Below are 10,516 nucleotides of genomic sequence, written 5' to 3'. Positions count from 1 at the left end.
TTCTGTGGGAAAAAAGATTCCAGTAAAGGGTCACTATGAGTTGGAATCGACTCGATGGCAACAGGTTTTTATGAGCATGTACTGGAATATGGTAGATCCTGATCTCATCTGAGTAATATCTTACAAAAGAGGAAAACAGACACCGAGAGTTAAACAGAAGAAGGAAGACCACATGACCACAGAGGCAGATGCAAGCCCAAAAATGCCAAGCAGCCACCAGAACCTAAGAGATAAACATGGATCGATTTCTCAATCAGAGCCCCCAGAAGGTTTCAACACAGCTGATTCCCTTATTTGGAATTCTAGCCGCCAGACCTGAGACAATAAATTTCTTTTCCTTAAAGACACCCATTTGTGGTATTTTGTTACAGGGAGCCCTAGAAAACAAAGACCTTACACAATGAGGCAAAAGTGGTTCCCTAAAGCCTGACCAGGTGCTGATACCAAAAGAGAGAATTCATGCCTGGAAGCCAAATTCAACAGTGGGTCAGGAGGAGAATATAGAAACTCCTCCTTCTCACCAGTAGCTATGTGTCCTTCAGTCCTTACTGGTGGATCATCGAAGGCCAGGCTTTCTTGCCAACTCTGGCTTTCTTCTCTTTTCTATGTCTATGCTCTACTGTAAGTACTAATAGTACCACTAACTACTATGCTATGGATCGAACTGTGCCCCCTCAAAATATGTGTTGTAAATCCTAGGCTCTATACCTGTAGTTATAATCCCCTTTGGGAGTGTGGTTCATTCTTATGTTAATGAGACAGTATTAGTGTAGGATATGTCTTAAATCAATCTCTTTTGAAATATAAAAGAGATTAAACAAGCAAGCGAACAAGTAGAGATGGGGGACCAGAGATGCTGAGCCACGTGAAGATCTCCCAGGACCAGAAGCTCAAGAGACAAGGGCCTTCCTGCAGAGCTGAGGGAGAAAGAAAGTCTTCCCATAGAGTCCGCACCCTGAATTTGGACTTCTAGCCTCCTAAAGTATGAGAAAATAATTTCTGTTTGTTAAAGCCACCCATTTGTGGTATTTCTGTTGTAACAGTACTGCATAAATAAGACATACTAGCAAATTAGTACTACTAAGAGTTGAGTTATTGCTCTTACTAGGCCCCCTTTCTTCATGCCCTCTTTATCAGTTTCCACATACTTACAATATCCAAGCTGCCAGAGCTGATATGTTCTGTGCACCAGATACCATCCCATTGTCTTTCTGGGGCTAGTAAGAATGGATTTTTAAAAACCCACTCTAAGTTAAAACACTCCATTTCCTTTTTGTCTCTTATATTTGCCCATTATCACTTTTCCTTCTACTTTACTATTGTAATAAATAATATTAATTTAAAAACCTGAATCATCCCTTAGGCCCTTTCTGCCAGAACAATCTTCTTCCCTACACACATACACACACACACATACACACACACACACAAAAGTTTTGTCAGGGCCCAGTATGGCACAAAGCAGGCATACATTTAATATTGAAATTTAATAAGCTATGGCTGCCAACCAAAAGGTCAGCAGTTTGAATCCACCAGCTGCTCCTTGGAAACCCTACGAGGCAGTTCTACTCTGTTGTATAGGGTCGCTATGAGTCAGAATTGACTCGACAGCAATGGGTTTGGTTTGGTTCTATAGGAAATTTAGTACTTTACCAGCTTGCTACATAATGGAAGAGTTGAGAGTCTATTGATCTAAAGGATACGGTATTTTTTTCTTCAGGGCCAAATGTTATAACCAGTGTTTAAGTAAGAGGATAAAAGGAAGCGAAGCTATTTATGCATTATTTTGATTTCCAAGTCATCTAGTTTCTCCTATCTGATTAGCCCATTGAAAGCTCCAGATCGTCTAGAGATAAGGTATTTAGAGTACTTGGGAGAGTAGATCAGGAAAGCTTGTGGTTTGTCTTCCAAAACTTCTCATCTCTTCTTTCTTTCTGTGTTTCCTGTTTCCCAGGGAGGAAGATCCTGACGTCCCATCAGATGCTGGAGGCACATTCTGAGAAATTGTGGGGATCGAAGAAGGTCACACAGCAACAACAGCTTTTCCAGTCTCCGCTCTGAGACCCAGAGTCTCCTTGCTTGCTAGCTCCTTCCTTTCAACTTCTTCCTCCCTCTCCTTCACTCCAAAAAAAATAATTTCCCATCTTCTCTCATATTTCAAGTCCTGACTTAAATCCAGCGAAACATTAATTTTTTTGAATAAATATTTATCTTGGAAAACATTCATAATATTTTCTGTAATTGAAAAGTGGGCTTCAGAATACTACATATCATTCCATTTATTCATGTGAACATATATCTCTGCATAGGAAAGAGTGTAACATTAATTTAAAAAAATTAACAAAACTGTTTATACTGGACACAAAGCCTTGACTACCCAATGTTAAACAAAAACAAAAAGATCTGTATGGCTGGAACTTAAAGAAGAGGAAGAGGCCGTAAGATGAGGTGGAAGCAGAACACGCAAGGTTGTATAGTGCAGGTTAAGGTTTTGCATTTCACACTAAACACAGTACAGATCTATGACAGAAGTCTATTTGGAGGGAGAAGACCTCACTCGTCAGGGTACCCTGTCCCTCCCCTCCTGTCTTAGTTATCTAGTGCTGCTGTAACAGAAACACCACAAGTGGATGGCTTCAACAAAGAGAAATTTATTTTCTCACAGTCTAGTAGGCTAGAAGTCCAAATTCTGGGTGCCAACTCCAGAGGGAGGCTTTCTTTCTCTGTCAACTCTGGAGGAAGGTCCTTGCTGTCAATCTTCCCTTGGTCTAGGAGTTTCTACACAGTAACCCCAGGTCCAAAGGTCATGCTCTGCCCCCAGTGCTACTTTCTTGGTGGTATGAGTTCCCCTTGTCTCTCTGCTCGATTCTCTCTTTCATATCTCAAAAGAGATTGGCTGAAGACACAAACCAATCTTGTAGATCGAGCCCTGCCTCATTAATGTAACCACCACTAGTTCCAACTCATCAACATCATAGAGAGAATATTTACAACACACAGAAAAATCACATCAGGTGACAAAATGGTGGACAATCACAAAATACTGGGAATCATGGCCTAGCCAAATTGATAAACATATTTTTGGGGGACACAATTCAATCCATGACACCTCCACATACACACCTACCTCCCTGTGACACTTTATAGTGATCCCACCTCCAGTTCATGAGCGCCGCGGTACTCTTGGCTATTACATATACAGATTAAACGGTAGGAAGAGATTTTATTAGTCAGAAGATAACCGCCTGGGAATTAAAAGCTAAGAACATTTGCTAAGGCAAGGAGCCTAGAGAGAATGGAGGAAATGGTAACGACAGTAATCCTAAATTACCTTGGACCAATATTCTCACGTATAGCTATCACTGCCCCACACCACAAGCACATACAAAAGCTTCAATCACGTTTACCAAAAAACCAAATCCGTTGCCATTGAGTCGATTCCAACTCATAGCGACCCTATAGGACAGAGTAGAACTGCCCCCATATGGTTTCCAAGGACTGCCTGGTGGATTCCAACTGCCGACCTTTTTGGTTAGCAGCTGTAGCTCTTAACCGGTTCAATCATGTTTACTTCCACCTATTTCAGTCGTTCCGTGTTGGAGTTCTCAGCACCTCCTCAGAGAGGCCTCTTCTCCAGTTTGCTTATCTGCCATAAAGCTCAGAGCTGTCCTGGATTTTGCCCCACCTTTATCAGTGCTGGATGGGTCAACACCAAACATCTAATTGTGTGTTTCTCTCTCTTCCTCTTGAACCCATTCCTCTAGTTTTCTGGTGTGCCAGGCTGCCAGGATGGGCATGAAGCTGGGCTTGAGGGACTGGGGTATAGGAGGGGCTTACAGAAAAACAGCAGCCCTTGGTTTTGTTTACTCAGTTCTAACTCCTATCTAGCCTCCTTTTATGTGAAAACAAGGTATAACTAAAAAACAAAACAAAAGCTAGAAAAAAATTGTAGTAGGTAATTCAATTCTATTTAATTCCAGTGCAGAAGTCATCAGCGTGTTAATTTCCACAATGCCATGCTTTCCTAGTTCTCTAGCTTCCTCGTTTATACTTTCTCCTTTGCAAGCCATTTTTTTTCCTACCTGTATACCCCCATGTTCCTTATATGTAAGCTTTCTCTAGGGTTTACTCCCCATCCTCTTTTTCTCATTACTCCACACACATATATACTCTTTTAACTGATCTCAACTGGTTATCTAGGGAAATCCCTTCCAAAATTTTTTTTAGGTTCTCTTTATTAGAGCCTCAGTTCAGGATCTCATCATTTCTCTCCTGGACAATTGCAATGACCACCTCACTTCTTTCTTTCTCTCTCACGCTCTCTCTCTCTCTCTTTTTTTTTTTTTTTATTGTGTTTTAGGTGAAATTTTACAGTACAAATTAGTTTCTCATTCAAAAATTTATATACAAGTTGTTTTGTGACATTGGTTGTAATCCCTGCAATGTGTCAGCACTTTCCCCCTTTCCCTTTCCACCCCTCCTCACTTATTTCTTCCCTGACAATCCCACCTCTGCCCAGTTTCTCCTCCTTACAACTGCCAGAGAAATTTTTCCAGCATCCAAATACATTGTTTCACTCCCCTATCTTAACCATTTGAAAGACTTTGCAATACCCACAGGACAAAATCTCATATATTCAATATAGTGAATACAGGTGTCCATGGTCTAACCTCTGCCATTGACCCACCTTTCCCCACTAGCACATACATCCAACCATAAACAAAACCAAAACCAAACCAGTTGTCATCTGGTTGACTTCTACTCAGGGTGACCCCATGTGTATCAGAGTAAAACTGTGATTTGTAGGGTTTTCAATGGCTGTTTTTTTGTTTGTTGGAAGTGGATTACCAGGTCTGTCTTCCTAGGTGCCTCTGGGTGGACTCAAACGTCCAACCTTTCATTTAGCAACCAAATGTATTAACCATTTATACCACACAGGGACTCCTCCAGCCATAACAGAACTATTTAATTCCCCTAATATTCCCCAAAACCCTGGTGGCATAGTGGTTAAGTGCTACAGCTGCTAACCAAGAGGCTGGCAGTTTGAATCCACCAGGCACTCCTTGAAAACTCTATAGGGCAGTTCTACTCTGTCCTATAGGGTCGCTATCAGTCGGAATCGACTCTATGGCAGTGGGTTTGGTTTTTGGTTTTTGGAATATTCCTCACTGTCTCTGACTCTGGCCCTTTACCATGGTGTTCCTCATGTTGACCCTCCCTTGTCTACCAGGTGAATTCAAATTTACATCTCCAGATGTAACACCAGGGCTACCTCCTTTGTGAAGCCTTCCATGATTCATCAGACTACACATCTCCTTAGTTCTCCCGCAGTAACCAGTTGACACTTCTTACAGCACCTCTTACATTGCTGTTTCTCTTTGCTGATATGCCCATTTAACTCATTGGAATGAGAGCTGCTCAACAAAAAGGACTATAATCTTTTCATCTTAGTATTCCTGGTAACTAGCGTGGTACCTGAAATATTATGAGCATGTGTTACTTAATGAGTTAATGAATGAGGAAGTGAGTGGAGTGAAACTATTCTACCAATGTAAAGATTCTATTAAGCCTAAGCACACAAAACTAGAAATCTGCTATGGATTTCCTTGTTTGCAAATCACATAAATGCAACTTAAATTAGCTTAGGATCAAAGGGGATTTATTGGAAAGACACAGGAATATCTCAGGTAATTGAAAAAGAGGTAGTCAACAGAGTGGTGAGAAACAGTTCAGCCTGAATACCTAAAACGGGTTGGTTTGCCACCAGCATTCCTGCGTGTCCTCTCTGGCCATCTCTCTGCTGTGACTCTATTCTTTCTCACAATCTTTTTCCACAGTTTAATCATTCATCACTAGCTGCACACTGCAATCATTGGAAAATTTAAAAAAAAGTATTGTCATCTGGGCCTCACCGCTGACCAACAACCAAAACCAAACCAGTTGTAGTCGAGACTACTACTACTACTCATGGTGATCCCATGTATGTCAGAGTAGAACTGCTCCATAGGGTTTTCAAAAGCTGAGCTTTTGGAAGTAGATTGCCAGACCTTTCCTCCAAGGTGCCTCTGGGTGGACTCGAATCTCCAACTTTTCAGTTAGTAGCTCAGCATGTTATCTGCACCACCCAGGATTCCATTTCTGATCAAGTCAATTAGAATATCTAGGGGTTGGTGATTGGGCATTTGTTAATAGTTCTTGAGGTAATTCTAATGTGCAGCCAAGTTGAGAACCACTGTTCCATGTGGTGGGAAACAAAGCAACCAGTAGCTCCTGGTTATAGCTCTCATTCCTATAGCTTCCCTCTCAAGGCAAAAAGCAGACTCTGTCAGTGGAGGAATTTTTTTTTTTTTTCTTTTTAGTTGCGTTTTAGGTGGAAGTTTACAGTGCAAATTAGTTCCTCATTCAAAAATTTGCACACAAATTTTTTTGTGACATTGGTTCAAATCCCCTAGCAATGTGTCAGCATTCTCCCCCTTTCCCTTTCCACCCTGGGCTCTCTGTGACCATTGCCCAGTTTTCTTGTCCCTTCCTGACTTCTTGTCTTTGGTTTTGAGCAGATATTGCCCATTTGGTCCTGTACACTTGATTGAATTAAGGAGCACATTCCTCACGTGTGTTATTGTTTGTTTTATAGGCCTGTCCAATCTTTGGCTAAAAGATGGACTTCAGGATTGGCTTTGGTTCTAAGTTAGCAGGGTGTCCAGGGAGCCATAGTCTCAGAGGTTCCTCCAGTCTCTGTCAGACCAGTAAGTCTGGTCTTTTTCTGTGAATTTGAACTACAATTTTCTTCCACTCTGTCTGGGACCATCTATTGTGATCCCTGTCATAGTGGTAGCTGGGCACCATCTAGTACTTCTGGGCTCAGGCTCGTGGAGGCTGTGGCTCATGTGGTCCATTAGTCCTTTGAACTAATATTGTCCTTAGGTCTTTGGTTTTCTTCATTTTCCTTTGCTCTGAATGTGATGGGACCAATAGATGTATCTTAGATGGACGTTCATAAGATTTTAAGACTTCAGACGCTACTCACAAGAAGGAATTTTTTTGACCTGAGTTGGGTCAGGTGCTTATCCCCAGATGGATCAAAAATAGTCCAGATATGTGGGGTCACATTAAATGAGGCAGCTCATGCTGACCAGTCAATTGGTTAGAGGGTGTGTGTTTGAAGCAGTAGTCATTTCAAACAATGGACATGATGTTTCTGGAAAAGGGATGTTGAATCAATAAAACAGTAGACAACACATGTGTAATAAAGTCATATTTACAACAAAATTTAAAGTTCATTAGGCAATAAATGTCTGCTTGTTGGGGGAATGAATGATGCCAACATGTATCGAATGATATGGTTAATCAATATTGTATACCTTAAGATTTAGATATAAATGATAACCATTTCACATAAATGAAGTAGTTAACATTACACAACCCTACTAAGTTTTGTTGTTTTTGTTTTTAGTTCTCTAGCATAAAGTTTTATTTATTTGTTTTTTCCTGTTGGTATAGTTTAATCCTCTTGATACACAGAAATATCACACAGGCTTAATTTTGCCGTATGAGCCAAGGTGTCAAGTCCCAGGTCAAGAAAAACAAAGGATGGGGTGTGGGTACAGGGAGAATGGATCTGAGTCCTGGCATTTGGGTATCTTGGTGGAGTTAAGACAAGGGAGAAGATGTTTTCACTTGTGTCCAGGCAGTGAAAAGAAGAATAAGGACAAGCCAGAGGGAAGGAATTTGCCAGCAGACAGATCTATACTTGGGCAGAGAAGGTGCCACATTCCAAAACCAATATTAGAAAAAGCCTGGGGTGTCTAGACACTCCTGTCTACTCCTAAAATCCTCCCTGGGGAGTGGGGAACTGAGAAAAGATGTCTAGAAGAGAGAAAACAGAGTACACTACCTGACCAACTACTTCAATCTTTCATTTTACATTTAAAAATTTAAATATAAATACTATGGGAACTGTTAATAGTGGTTGCCATGGGAAATAGAAGTGGGGGATCTTTCACTTTTTGTTTTATTTATCTCTGTATTTTTATCGTTTTATAATGTTCAAGGTATTATATCTTTTATACGAATAAAACAAATCATACAAAAGCTTTTTTTAAAAAAAATGACAGGAATGGCAGAGCATAAAGTTCTTACATATCTTAGAAGTTAGAGAAATAATCCCATGTTTTTTAATATCTGATATTGTTAGATTGATGAAATAAAGTACATTGAATCCATCCTATTAGAGAGATCCCTGGATGGTGCAAACGGTGTGTGCTTTACTACTAACCTAAAGGTTGGCTGTTTGAACCTACTCAGCAGCACTACAGAAGAAAGGCCTAGTGATCTACCTCCATTAAGATTACAGCCAAAAAACCCTAAGGAGGACAGTTCTACTCTGTATCACATGGGGTCACCATGAGTCAGAATCGACTCTCTAGCAATGGGTCTGGTTTTTGGTTGGTCTTAGCAGGAGAACAAAACGAACACCGTCTGGAAGAGGGATAGCAATAAGAATTCCTATTGGAGGCACTTGATTTTCTGTGGGAAGAGAGGAACCCTGGTAGCGCAGTAGTTAAGCGCTTGGCTGCTAACTAAAATGTTAGTGATTCTAACCCACCAGCCGCTCTGAGGGAGAAAGATGTGGCAGTATGCTTTCATAAAGATTACAGCTTTGGCAACCCTATGGGGCAGTTCTATTCTGTCCTATAGGGTTGCTAGGAATCCGAATCGACTCAAAGGCAGTGGATTTGGGTTTTGGTGGGAAGAGAACCCAAGAGATTAGGAGGAAAGGGCATGTGAAGTAGGAGAAGAAGGCATTAGAGAGAGAAGTCCGGAGGTAGAAGTCGAGCTTCCATGTCTTTGTTTTCCCTAAAGCCAGTGGAGTGGCCCTAGTTACTTTCAGCCTAGCTCCAAATAATAAAAGCTGTTTAGGCATTTCATGTAGGTTATAGGGAACCCTCAATTTCAGTCCCTGGTGTTTGAGATCTCTGGGGATAAAAACAGAACTTTTTCAGTGAAAGGCTGGCACATTAGAAATTCATTCCTGCCCCTTTTTCCTATGATTCTCTCTTGGACCTAAGGCGCAGGGTAAGACAGACTGTTATTATTTGGGGTATAATGCAGAAGATCTATTGTGGGAATTTAAATTCTACTTTCTATTTTTAAAATGATTATAAAAACACATTCAGGTACAGCAGGTCTCGTGCTTCTTTTACAAGGCTTTAAGCAAGCAAGCAAACAAACGACTGAGCTGTTATTTCACCCAAGTCCCCAAGGTCCAGTTGTTTTTGTTGTTAGGTGCCATCTAGTTGGTTCTGACTTACAGCGACCCCATGTACAACTGAACGGAACGTTACCCGGTCCTTTCGCATGCTCACAATCGTTGCTATGTTTGAGCCCATTATTGGAGGCACTGGGTCAACCCGTCTCGTCCAGGGTCTTCCTCTTTTTCACTTTACTCTCTACTTTACCAAGAACGAAGTCCTTCTCCAGGGTCTTCCTCTTTTGCACTGACCCTCTACTTTACCAAGCACGAAGTCCTTCTCCAGGGACTGGTCCCTCTTGAGCTCCTCAGCTTCAGTGGAAGTTATGACTCATAGCTGAGAGCAGAATTTGGACCTTTGAATTTCTGTAACAAGGCTTTCAGAAAAAAAAAAAAAAAAAGAAAAAACAAGCATAAGGAGAGAAAAGTCTTGAATAAAAAATCTTGAATTTGATTCAAGGCTAAGTTCCTGGGGTCTATAATTTCTCACATTTGCTCAGCCACCCAGCTCCTGACAGTGCTCTTGCCCATTTCCACTGAAGTGGAAGCCATAATGTCCCACATCTGAGGAAGCAGATGATTTAGCAATCACCTTCCCACAGATATTGTTAAGATACTTGTCTCCTTCTTTATGAGTAACGTTTTTTTTCCAACTGTTCTTCTTTTTGTCATAGTGCCAGTTCCACTTCCGGTATTGTTCTGCTTAGGTTGCTGGAAGGCAAATGAGAAGCAAGGGTAATACAGTCCTGGGAGAGGAAGGAGGGTCAGAGGGCAAGCAAAGCCTGGGGAGCCTGGCTTGGGGATGTGAGGGGCTTAGAAAGCCTGGAGGAAAATGGTGGAGCAGAAGATAAAACCAGGCTATTCAGGATAAAGGATTAGAGAGGTAAGCAGTCCAAGCGAGAAACACGAACACAGAAAAACAAGAATGAAAGGCTATATAAAGGACCAGAGTAGAATACCAAAATAGAAAATATTCTCATTTTATTTTAGAAAATGGTGTTATATGATCTGTTTTTCTTCCCAACTTTCTCTTGAGCACTTTTTATTGTCTTTTACTTGGCAATGCTACAAATGTCAAATATAGACACCAGCTTCACTGTTTATCTAGAACAAAATATTTTATTGACCATGTTTGTTCTAATAATATAATCAAGGGGGATTAAGTAGAAGGAGGAATGTTTAAAAATGAATTTTCATTTAGTTTATAGTATTTTAGGCCAATTATAACTAAATCCATAGTTTCATAATAATTACGAAAAAACAGGG

General features: G+C 40.8%; 1 protein-coding gene across 2 annotated transcripts in view; it reads right to left on the bottom strand.

The window, feature by feature from the left end:
* Positions 1 to 4,323: 4,323 nt before the first annotated feature.
* The window catches only part of ZEB2 (zinc finger E-box binding homeobox 2), a 191,425-nt gene continuing 185,232 nt past the window's right edge, over positions 4,324 to 10,516 (bottom strand). For both annotated transcript variants that reach the window (XR_010322322.1, XR_010322325.1), the window contains exon 14: positions 4,324 to 9,627. The gene's annotated coding sequence lies outside the window, so the exon portion shown is untranslated. The remainder of the gene's footprint in view (positions 9,628 to 10,516) is intronic.

The sequence above is a fragment of the Loxodonta africana genome, chromosome 6 (genome assembly GCF_030014295.1).
Source record: "Loxodonta africana isolate mLoxAfr1 chromosome 6, mLoxAfr1.hap2, whole genome shotgun sequence".
In the NCBI taxonomy this organism is placed as follows: Eukaryota; Metazoa; Chordata; class Mammalia; order Proboscidea; family Elephantidae; genus Loxodonta; species Loxodonta africana.
The sequence above is the reverse complement of the archived record's forward strand: the minus strand, read 5'-3'. Positions and strand labels throughout refer to the sequence as shown.